The sequence below is a fragment of the Clarias gariepinus genome, chromosome 24, assembly GCF_024256425.1.
Source record: "Clarias gariepinus isolate MV-2021 ecotype Netherlands chromosome 24, CGAR_prim_01v2, whole genome shotgun sequence".
NCBI lineage: Eukaryota > Metazoa > Chordata > Actinopteri > Siluriformes > Clariidae > Clarias > Clarias gariepinus.
Genome location: NC_071123.1, coordinates 3009331 through 3021496, shown reverse-complemented (window position 1 = coordinate 3021496; position 12166 = coordinate 3009331). Strand labels below are relative to the sequence as shown.

The following is a 12166-nucleotide window of genomic DNA, read 5'->3' as shown; positions in this document are numbered from 1 at the left end:
TTTTCTCTTTTTTTCATTTATTTATGTCTTTATTTGATTACTCATTTATGTTGTTTTTAAATTCTAAGTCACGGTCTGTCATATAAGCATTTAACTGCATATCATACCGTGCCGCTCCTCACACCGCTCCAATGTTTTGGCACCCCTTCCTTTAGCCTGTTAAATACGCTGACATTGTAGATGCTCTAAACATATCTACAGTATATAATAATAATAATAATAATAATAATAACAATAAATGCATGTATGTACGTATATATATACTTATGGTTTTTATTTCATCGAATAGTTTGCACTATATAAGGTACTGTTCAACATTTTTATACTTAAAATAAAAGACAATATTTTTATAATTAAAATATCTGTCATGACAGTAAAAAGAATTCTAAATTTAATCTTAAAAATTAAAAAAAAAAAATATTAAAATTTTTTAAAATCCTATTATGTACAATATCTGCCATGACAGTAAAAAGGAATGAAATTCCTTTAAAAATGTAATCTTAAAATTGACAAAACAACAATAAAAACAATATATAAACTAATCAAAATTTCTACAAATACAAATATATACAAATTAAAATTTATTTTTCATAGTTTTATACTTTTATGTACAATATCTGCCATGACAGTAAAAAAGGAATGAAATTAATTTTAAGGTAATCTTAAAAATTATAAATAAATTTTTAAATTTATAAATTATAAATTTTTTAATATATTTTATACCTTCATGTACATTTTTGATGACACTAAAAAAGAGATAAAATTTATTTCAAATGTAGTCTTAAAAAAGAATAATAGACATTTTTTTAATACAATAAACTAATTTTCTGCCACGACAGTAAAAAAAAAAAAAAGATGAAAGTCATTAAAAAAATGTAATCTTAAAAAGGACAAATCAACATTTTTTTTTATTTTTTAAATCTGGGTTTCACAAATTTAAAATTTGCAAATGCACCTCTAGGGTGAGCCAGAACACAGTTCATGCCTAGTCTTTTTTTTAAATGAACCAATGAGGTTAAACTCTCTGTCTCTCTCTCTCTCACACACACACACAGACATTCTGATAAAAATTTAACACAATCCTGGGTTAAAAGAGAGAGAGAGAGAGAGAGAGCTAACCTCGTCTTGAGAGTCACATATACACTGTGTGGATTTTTTATTTTTATTTTTAAAGAATTGTGCATGAAACAATAAGTATACTGTGATATTGTATTAATGAAACATGCACATCAATCAATTAATACTTGTGTACGTGTGTGCAATTAAAAAGCATGATTTGAAAACGCAATTGCATTTTCTTTTCCCTCTCTCTTTTTCTTGTTCTCCCTCCCCACTGCCTGCATGATGGCGGACCTCCTCTTCGGCCGTGTTGTTGTTTTGCGCATGCGCATTCCAGCGCAAAAAAAAAAAAAAAGCGAGAGAGGAGGAGGAGGGGAATAAAAAAAAAAAAAAGGTCGATTCATTTTGAAAAATTTCTCGCATTGGAAAGAAAGAAAAAAAATTGCGCTTTCGTCATCTGGAGAAATAGAGAGAGGGAGAGAGGGGGGGAGGATCGTCCTGATCTGCGCTGCTGGGAAAATAATTCACTCTGACCCGCATCGGGTTTTTTGGGAGGTGTATATAGATATAGATAGATTATATATGTAACGAAGGCGGCGCGTACCGCTTTGCGCGCTCTCTCTCTCTCCCTCCTTTTTTTTCTTTTAAAATTTTAAATTAGATACTTTGTATCTCTTGTGCGCAGGCCGCGCGCTCCGCGCTACATTTTTGCGTTTGATCTGCTCTGATGCGCGACGGTTTCCCGGGTAAGAACAACTTCATCTCTCTCTCTCATGTGTTGCTGTGTTTTTCCCCCCTATTCTAAAATTAACTTTCTTAGGCGACATACATTATAGCGTCTGCATTAATTTTTTTAAAATCTTAATCCACTATTAAAAGTTAGTGATTTTTTTTTTTTTTTCATTTTAAGGAATGCAAAAATTTTTGCTCCCTAAGAAAAAAAAAAAATCCATGATGGTAGAGGGGGAAACCGAAAAAAAAAAACCCGTTAAAGAGCATACAGCGGCCATATTTGGCGATTTTTTCCCCTCTCTCTCTCTCGGTGAATTCTGCTTTTATTCGGCGATTAAATCAAATCCGCTGTCGAAACAGTAATCGATCAACTTGATTTCTCACACGCATGTGCGCACGTGTGTATGTGTGTGTGTCTGATCTCTTCCGAGTTGGAACGCAAATTGTTTTTTTTTTTTTTTATCAGCGCGTTTTTTTTTCCCAAACAGTCATGAATGTCGTTTTCGGTTTTGTTGCAAAATTAGCGCCCCCTGTGGTCAAATTCTCGGGAAATTAAAGAAATTACGATTAATTCTAATTGCATTTCACATCAGGATTTTTTTTTTTTTTTGCTCATGCATTTTTTTGTTTGTTTGTTTGTTTGTTTTTAATGCTGTGGGTTATTTTTCCCCCTCTTTTCCCCATGACATTGTGTGTTTTATGGTGTACGCTCAGGAAAAGTGCAATGCACAGCTCAGCTTCACTGTCCTTTTCCTGATTATTTATCGTGCCTTATTTCCTCATGCTCATTCCTCATTTTGTTTCTTTCTTTTTTTTTTTTTTTAACCCAAAAGCATTTTATCACAGTTTATGTTCTAATATAAACCAAAGCGCTGCTCGTGCCTCCTGCACCGTTTCTGTTTCTCCTCTTTCTGTATATGGTTGCATTGATTTATTATATTCCTGCACATATTATAAAAATCAATCAGACTGGTCAGCATGTTCCAAATAGATTGTGTGCGTTCTTTTCTTTTTCCTAGTGAGTTTTGTTTCATGCTCATGTGATGATAAGGATGCATTTTCATAATTTTCCAAAGAAATGAGCAGTGCAATGCAATTTTTCATGATTATTTTATCTAAAAAAAAAAATCTAGTACTGAATCTTTAACATTTAGACTCGAGTGGAGAAATATGTAGGATTCGATGTTTCTCTTCCAGTGGCATGTTTTTTGATTGTGTTTGTTTTTTTAGTACAGTGCTGCAACGTTCACCATGCATTTCCATGCAGACATCTGCCATTAAAGATACTTCAAAATTTGCTCTCTCTCTCTCTCCTTTGAATAATTTTTATCACAGCTTTATAATTCATCCACCAGGTACAAACGTCACAAACTTCCTGTCCTCAACCGAACACGGCTATATTTTCGAAGCTTACTGTTGAGATGGAATGTATTTTATTCATGATTTTACGTTGCATAAAATAATTAACGATGTGATCGATGAAACGTGCTTAGAACGCTAATGTTTAAGGAGTGTGTCTGCTGCATGGCATGATTATGAAAATGCCTGCTTACGTGTCACTTGTTTAAATCATATGCCTTTTAAAGAATAGGAGACAATTTTGCTTTTAAATTAGTGTAAAATGTAATATTTTATATATATATATATATATATATATATATATATATATATATATATATATATATATAAATAAAAATGAAAGGAATAGGAAAGTATGCATTTATTTCCCACAAAGTAATCATTTAAGTGTGTCTCTTGGTAACACGTTCAAATGCAGCCTCGTATGGTAAGCGTCTCACATGCATGAAATGAAATTGCACTTATGTGATTCTTCTTAAAGATAACGTGACGTTTATAGAACTAAAGAGGAAATATTTTTAACTGTAGAAATAACAGTTGCATGGAAGTCAGAAGTCATGTGCACATCAGCAAGGCAGCAGATGGATTAGGAAATTGAAATCTTTATAGTTTAATTCTGTGAAATATCACGAGAAATTGCCGCTTGTTAAAATAAAATGGCAGCGTTGCATTATTCGTGCATTCATGGATTCACTTTAGATGGATGTTGTTTACTGTGGCTGTATAAATGATGTGATGCTAGCTAATACGATATCACCTCTATGATACTCTACCTCATTATGATTCTAGGTTTTTGGTATTTTACCTTTTTTTTTTTTTTTTTTTTTTTTTTTTTGCACATTCATTCAATTGCTTGCGTAATTTTTTTTGCACGTGAAGCCTGGAAAACTTGTTAGTGTGGACATTTATGATTATTATTTTTTTGCTGCTTCAGGATTGACCTTTGCGTTTACACTTCCCTTTCTGCTTTTGTTTTTCGCAATTTAGTCTGAACTGAAACTGGGGGTGTATGAGAACCGTGCAGAATTTTGTAGGAAATTTGATGTTGATGGGTATGAAGGAAATGTTACAATGTTGCAATATGTTTTTTTTACTTTCTTCATTTTTTTTATGCTTTATAATATTAATATTTTTAAAAGTTGAATAATTTCCCAGTTGCTCTTGAGCTGGTCATGATTACAACAGCGTGTTACCTTGTAATAGTTCAGGTGTAGTGGACCACCATGACCATGAGACCTTCCTCCCCTTCAATGCAATATACCGTTGGCCACTGTTGATATTGATGCTAAAAAGAGGCTCATCTAGATGGGGGAAAAAAAGGTGTTTTCAGATATGATCATATAACACCATTTTTCATTACTCGTAATGGTTCTTATTTCCTGATCCATGCTTCGATATTTTTTTTTTTGGCAACATGCATACACGTTTACATTTTTCATCAGATAAAAAGAAACAAATTTGTTCTAAATACAATTTCATGCCCTTTTATATCTGTAGTGTCCGTAACTTTTTAAAATGTCACTTTACTGTTATTTAGATGAAACATGAAAAGATGTCAACCTAAAAAAGAATATTATTCTAAAATGGAAAATTGGTAAGATATTGCAACATGAATTTGACATGGTTACGGACACTACAGATTTTTTGCTTATAAGCTTTTACCATGTGCTTCTAGAAGCTTGCACCAATTTTAGTATCAATTATTGTTTGAAGTGAGACAATATAAAGCTGGGGGCACATATAAATTATTTCCAAAACGGCTGAAGTTAGCAACTTGAAATTTTAGGGAAGCAAGATCAGTAACTTCCATGTTGCATAAACTTTAGAAGTAGCTTATTTAGCCACACACAATTTCTGTATTCTATGTATAACACAAAATAATAACAGTCAGAAGTTACTGACTAAACACTAATACCAAATAACACCACATGGTGAAACTTCCTTTATGTTAAGGTAGACAACGGCTGACTGTGTGTAGAGGGGAAGAAGTGTTGATTATCTACCTCCATGAACCTGCTCTCGTCAGTAACGAGCGGCGCAGGCTGTGATCGGTTTAGTCCGCAGTTCATCTATAACTAATGAATGTAGTATCGTGGAGAACTGGCTGCTACAGTCCACGTTTAATGCGGTTAGAATAAAGCTGTTGTGGGGTGATTTATTTTTTATTTTTATTTTTTTTTTTCTCTTCCCCCATCCCATGTTTTTCGGCTCTTTAAGCTAACTAGCTATCTAATGCCAATGCTAGCTAAAGGCTAACTAGGCTTCGGCTTATCGGATCTGCCTTTAATATTCACTTAGAAAGGTTCTTGCCTCAGTATGAACAGATTGAATAGGAGTATTTAATCTAATCTCGTTTAAAATGTTACATTTTACGGCATGTTTTAATAAAGAACAGAGATAAATGCAGAAATCCTTGTTTCATTAGCATCACTGCAGAAAGAAGTTGTGCAGCCCGTCAGCCTGTGACTATAAAAACCAGTCGAGAGTCTTAAGAATAACTCGCTAAATTAATTCTAAGCGACACACATTTTGTTCTCGGTAATGCTGTTTGGTTTATGGCATACATACTGTAAGTGATTTAAAACTGGTATTGTATTTGTGTAAGTTAATAGAACACAAAAACGTCTACTGTCAGTAATCGTCATATAATGATATTATAAGTGCTGCTGAAAATACAGTTAGAGATTAAAAATGCTTGACCTCTGCAAATCAACACGGCTCTGCAGTACACTCGTAAAGCCATGCATACCGGCAGTTATTACAGTTATGAACCCTCCCATGTAGTTGTGAAAATCAATAAAACACAAACACTGGCATATTTTCAGTCATGCAGGTGCTGCTGCGGTAACAAAGGGCTCGGCTTTGTAGTGCACTCCAAAAGTCTCGTGTTATTAATCTTGAGAAATAATTAACCCAAAATTTAAGTGCATTCTTACAAAATCCCATAGTTCTTATGTTCAAGCGGAAAAAAAACAGACAATAATGTTTGTGTAAGTATGAAAACAGTATGCGCGCATGCCGTTACAGGGGAATCAATCAGCAACAAGGATGGTGCGAAGAAGCATCGTTGCCTGTATTTTCAAAGTTCTATGAGCAAATTGCTGTATTTTATTTATGTACTAAAGTAAGTATCCTTTGTTGATGGAAAAAGTTTGTAGAAGTTGGTAACTTATTACAGTTATGAAGCTATAAATAAACTGATCAGTGATATTATTATTAGTTTACTTCAGGTGTATGTTTTTTAAATTCCTTAAATTCACATGATTTTAGACGCGCCCTCAGTTTGATGCATTGCGGTTTATACTCCGACACATAACTGCTCATAACTTTTGATTTCACTTATGGTCCAGGTTAAACCTCAGGCAAATTCCTAAATACTGCAAAACTTTCATTAAATTCTGTCTAGCCAGTAATGTGTGACGTAAAGATCTCATTGAAATCTGACCAATGCACAGAGAAAACCTTTGTTTGTTGCTGTTTTTGCCTCGTTGACCTTCAATCACGACCCTGTGCTCTATTTCAAAATTGTTGGCAAAACTTTATGCTCATCTCTTGCCTTTTTTTTTTTTTTTTGCCTTTATTTTGCCCTCGTGCTCTGAACCTGCAGGTTAAATACCACTAACCTTTGACTTTCAATCTCAAAAACACATTTAAACAAGGTTAACGTTACTGTTTGTTTAAGGAAAAACAAATATTAAGCCCGGGGGATGGTTTGAATCTGTGGCAAAAATTCAGAAGGTTTAATATTTCAGGTATCATAGGCTTCCAAACTCCACGTTTACAGTTTAAACCAGGTTAACAATCAGTAATAGATTAATAATGATCAGACGCACATTTTTCCCCAGTTCTAGCCGGGGCGGCACGATGGTGTAGTGGTTAGCACTGTCGCCTTTCACCTCCAGGGCACCTGCGACCCTGAATACAGGATAAAGTGGTATAGAAAATGAGCGAGTGAGTTGTAGCGGGAAAAAAAATCAGTTTAAAAGTGTTTTAGATCCGATTGTCCGTGCAATGAACCAAATAAGGATTGATCCTTATCCAACTTCACAAAGCGCGAACAGACTTAGCAGTGTTACTTGAGGGATTACTTCTCTTCCCACATTGTGTTAAACTTCTATTAAGAAACAAAGAAGTAAAATGCTTCATAAAAAGTAAACACAATAGCATCTGAGAAGCTGGTACTGAAGTAAGGCGTGGGAGTAGGACTGTAAACGTATACACAGGCGTTTTAGAAACATCTGTTATAAATAGAGTGTAGTTGTAAAACAGAACTTAGTATAATGATGGATCGAAGGTCAAGGAGATTTTTGTTTTTGTTGCACCTAGTTTTTAAAATATATAATTGGAACAATTAAATGTGTAAAAATGTCTGTAAAGGATTATTTTAATTATTGACAAACGCTACATAGATTCCCGATTACACATATAATAGTGTTAAATTACAGACTTTTCCGATTAAATCAAAGTCCATAACTGTGCTTTCAATTTTTTATGAAATTTATTGTTTAGCATTACTTATAAAAAAAATAATTGGATGTTGGAAATTTTTTAAAATATATTTCAGTGTTTATATTTTCTGTTTAATATTATAATTGCAGGTGAATCAATTAAATATTTGGATCTTTTTTTTCTCTCATTGTGCTAACCCTTTATTTTCTAAATGAAAGCAGACTTTTGTATTTCTGGATGTTTTTGAAGGAAAATGCCCCATCCTGAAGTAGATGAAATGTTACTCCAAAGTTGATTGTGTTCCAATAACAGCATATCCCCTAGTGTTTTATGTTATTGCGCCAGAGCTATTACTTACACAACTTTAACTTGGAAACATTTACAGATGCACTGATTTATAATTTTCGGAATTCAGAAGTCTGACCTGTTGATACAGGCATTGTCTGCTTCTGATAAATTATAAAACATAAATGACAGCATACCAGATAAAAAAAATCTTTAATGAAAGAAACTGCACAAGTTTAAAGATTTGTTCACTCTAGTCTCATCTAAGTGTTTTTTTTTTTTTTCCTTTTCTTTTTCCTCTCCTAATACAATTGTTAAATGACATCTCTAAACCAGGATAAGTAAAGAGTACTGAGTGATCAATTGGTGCGTTATTTAGCGGCCACAGATCATTTCAATTCCTGTTCTTGTGCACGATATAGACCCCAGACACACGTTCCCACACCAGGTCTTTTTTTTTTTTTTTTCATTTGGGAAGTAAATGTATAAAAAAAATGCTGTTTGTCATATTAGCAAGAAAATGCAATGTGTGAATTTTTATGTTCCATGCAGAATATTCTAAAGTGCTGACACTGGAGACTCCAGCTGTAAATGTTAACTGATGATTCATATCAACACTTTTAAATCGGTTTGTATAGAACCCCACATCGAATGTAGACTAGAATTAGAATGCTTATAATTAATATAAAAAAATGTGTTGTGTAGCTGAAATTCTGTCGGAAGTGCTGTTTATAGAAAATCAATCCACACCTTCTGTCCAATCCAAACTGAGAATCCAACATGGTGAGGGGGTCGATGATAAAATCTAATATAATAATCGATATAATCTGGAGAACCACTGAGTTTTGTTCGATTGTCCTTCTGGGAGAACCCTTAAAGGTTCTTACAACAGAGTAGAATGGGTTTAAAGTAGAACCTGGTTTGTATTAACCTTTTGTGGTAAAACTAGTGATTTTCATGAAGGAAAACATTGAATGTTTCATTTTTTTAAGTTAAATGTAAATTAGTTTTTGGTTCCCATGATTATTTTATTATACATTTTTTTTTTATTCATTTATTTATTTTAAAATGGAAATGTTAAAAGTTTATCTTGTACACTTTATTAACACTGCTTAGGAGTTTATGCTAATTAAGCTGAAAAAAGTTATATGTACGATATGAACTCTACTCAACAGGAAGTCAATTATTTTGTGTTGTTTGCAAAATGCACCAAGTGGACTTTGGTATACTCCTTCTAAGGGATTTATACGATCACCACCAAACTGGGCCATTATGATCTCAAGATATTGAGGATGCAAAATTGCGAAGAAATTTCTGATCTCTCATACGGTTCAGCCGTAGCGATGCTTTAAACTTGTGCCGGAAAGTGGCTTCTTGGGTGGCATCACATCGAGTGGCATCACATTGAGTGGCATTATTTGCCGGCATTCTGGGCTTTTTGAAGGATTTGTGTGGTGCGCCCGAGCTGCGATGGCACACCTGCTTGGGCATTATTATTGTTGTTCGTTCGTTTAAAATAAAATAGCGGTATCTGTGACAAACCTGTCGAGTCGGCTAATTCAAGTTTGCTTTTCCAAGAGTAACGCCGTGCATTTACATTTTTGGGCTGGAAAAAATCAAACCCCCTTTTTTTTTTTTTTTTTTTTTTTTTCATTTAAACCACAATGAAACGTAAAAGCAATAAAATAAAAAAGGCATGCTGGGAGTGTGTCTGACTCATGCCATTTACATTCGATCGACAGGACAATGAAGGATACGCGCGCTTTGTTGCTACACTTTACAAAACTGACAAATCTTCCGGCATTTTAGAATTTTTTTTAATCCAGTGGAAATGCTTTTAATAGATAAAAATGTAAGAGCTGTGTGGTTTAATCGATTTATGCAGTTCAGTCACTCTTTAGTGGTTCATTTGAGTCATTCATAATCTATGGGTCAGTTTTCAGAATTCATTCACAATTTTAAAATGATTTAAGTGAATCGTAAAATTTCTTACAAAAATAGACAGAATTATTGAAAATATATGACAGCTTTTTAAAAAAAAAATTCACACTGCTTGCATTAACTGCAAAGTACTTGCAAAAATAGTGTTGTAAGATTATCATTGCTGCTTCTTCTTAGGGGTTGGTGCGCTTGGTGCAGGAACAGCACAATTTGCATGGCATTTCTCTTAAGTAATATAAGATGAACAGTCTTGCTGTTGTACTGAATATCAGATGTAGAAATAGGCACGAGAAATTTTGTGTACTGTAACAGGAGCAGCACGATTACTGATCGTGTTGATATCACCAAACCTTCGAGTTCTGAGGTTTATTCCCAAATACTGTTAAATAGAAAACCAGTGTGCTATGTAGGGTGTACAATCCCTTGTTCCACATACCAAGTAGTGCCCTTGATCAGAGAGGGATTTGGGTTTCCTGCCTTGTGATAGCAGCTAGTTAGCTCGTATGGGGCAGAAATAAAACAACATGATTCACCAGGAATATGATGTTTATTGGACTCTAAACAATGTTTTTTAAGATTAGCCGTGTTTGTGATGGACTGGGGCTTAATTGACACTATGGTGGTTGAGTTTGGTTACCGTGTATAATCATCTCTTTATTAACATAATTTTTTTTTTTATGCATCTCTTATTATTTTTTTATTTTTATTATTATTTTTTTTTTACCCATTCAAATTCCTCACTCGTATGGATCTCCTCGCTTTTGTGTCTGGCTGTGGCTCCATAAAAATTTCACAACCCCCTCCTCCTTCTGGACTCCCCCTAAATCACACTACAGCATGGGCTGCAGGGGTGTGACTGCACTGAAAACCCTTTGTTTAATCTGTTACTCTGGTACACACATCACATTGTTAGCTCTGCCGCCGCTTCTAGTGCGTGTTCCTAACTTGATGGCTAATTTACACGCTGCGTGTAAAGTTGATCGCCGATCGTTACTGATTTTCCTCGACATTGCTGCTCTAACTAGATCTTTATAATTTATTTGTTTTTGCCCATTTTTGTGCTGCCTTTTCACTCATCTGCTCTCAGTTTCAGACTATAACATCATAAACGCTGACGGAGTGCTTTCTAATATGCTTTCAGTTGGTTTGCAGCACACCCTGGTGCGATTTCATCTTTAACGTGATTCATTTAGTTGGGAGTTGGGAACACGGCCTTTGTACTCTATGCAGACCCAAAGGTTTATTCATTTCCATCTGAACTCTAGATTATTTCGAGTACTCAATCCAAAATCAGGAAGTAAACCAAACGTGCTTCACATCTGAAACGCCGGCCTCCCAGGAACTCCTGTAATAAGCCATGCATGTGGAAATGGCTTGGACCCAGCCGAGTTCTTGTAATGTGCAAGTGGTGTTGGTGATGCGTCGTTTTCTTCTTTCTTAAAGGATCAGACGTTCCACTCGCTGAATGTTTACGGGAACGACTGCAGTCTGCTCCGAGCCACCACGGCCGGGATTGTACGGCCTTCTATAAAAAATAAAAAAAAACGTTTGCATCGTTCAAATGTTTTACCGCGGCTAAGAGTCTCATCACTGTACCGTCAGTCATTTTTACGCCTTGATTTAGCCGCGATTTCTGAATTTTCCGGTTTAACTTGAAGGTTCCCCGTATATGTACATACATGGATGGGGGTGGGGAGGGGGACGGATTTACAAGGTTAATTTAATATCATGATGTCGTCAGTCATATTTTTTAGAATAGTTTTGGTGTATCACTATGCAAAGTGCAACAGTGATGAGATAAATATTTAATAATCTTAAGATTAATCACTGCTCGCCACCGTGCCGGAAGGAAGATATGAAATACTTGTACGTAAAAAACAACCTTCAGCCATCTCGAGATTAAACATACATTACATATATTAAACATATATATACATTCTTCTTTAATTACGGTACAAAAATCTTCTTGATTTATTTCATTACTAGTTCGGGTTCGGAGAGCTGATTTATCACGCGTTTTTAAAGATATTAACAACCTCTGATTTAGGGTAGCCGAAAAGACGATATATATATATACTTTTTTTTTTCGTGTATTTGAATTAAAGTTCTAAAATTATGACCGCTCTCTTTACTCCACTTGAGCACAAAATTACTAAACCGTGTTATTTTTTTCTTGATATTCACCAGCTTACTCTCTACTTATAGCAGCTGATTACCAAGTACAGCAACACCGCGGTGCTTTTTCTTATTTTTCCTGCACTTCCCTTTTTCTGTTTTGAATCTCTGTGCTGTTGTTCTGCCTGCTGTCGCTGACCTAAGAATAGAATTTTCATAGAAATAT

The 12166-nt window shown here is 34.5% G+C and overlaps 1 protein-coding gene across 2 annotated transcripts in view; it reads left to right on the top strand.

The window, feature by feature from the left end:
* Positions 1 to 1446: 1446 nt before the first annotated feature.
* Positions 1447 to 12166, top strand: part of znf618 (zinc finger protein 618) — a 42988-nt gene continuing 32268 nt past the window's right edge. For both annotated transcript variants that reach the window (XM_053485467.1, XM_053485466.1), the window contains exon 1: positions 1447 to 1805. The gene's annotated coding sequence lies outside the window, so the exon portion shown is untranslated. The remainder of the gene's footprint in view (positions 1806 to 12166) is intronic.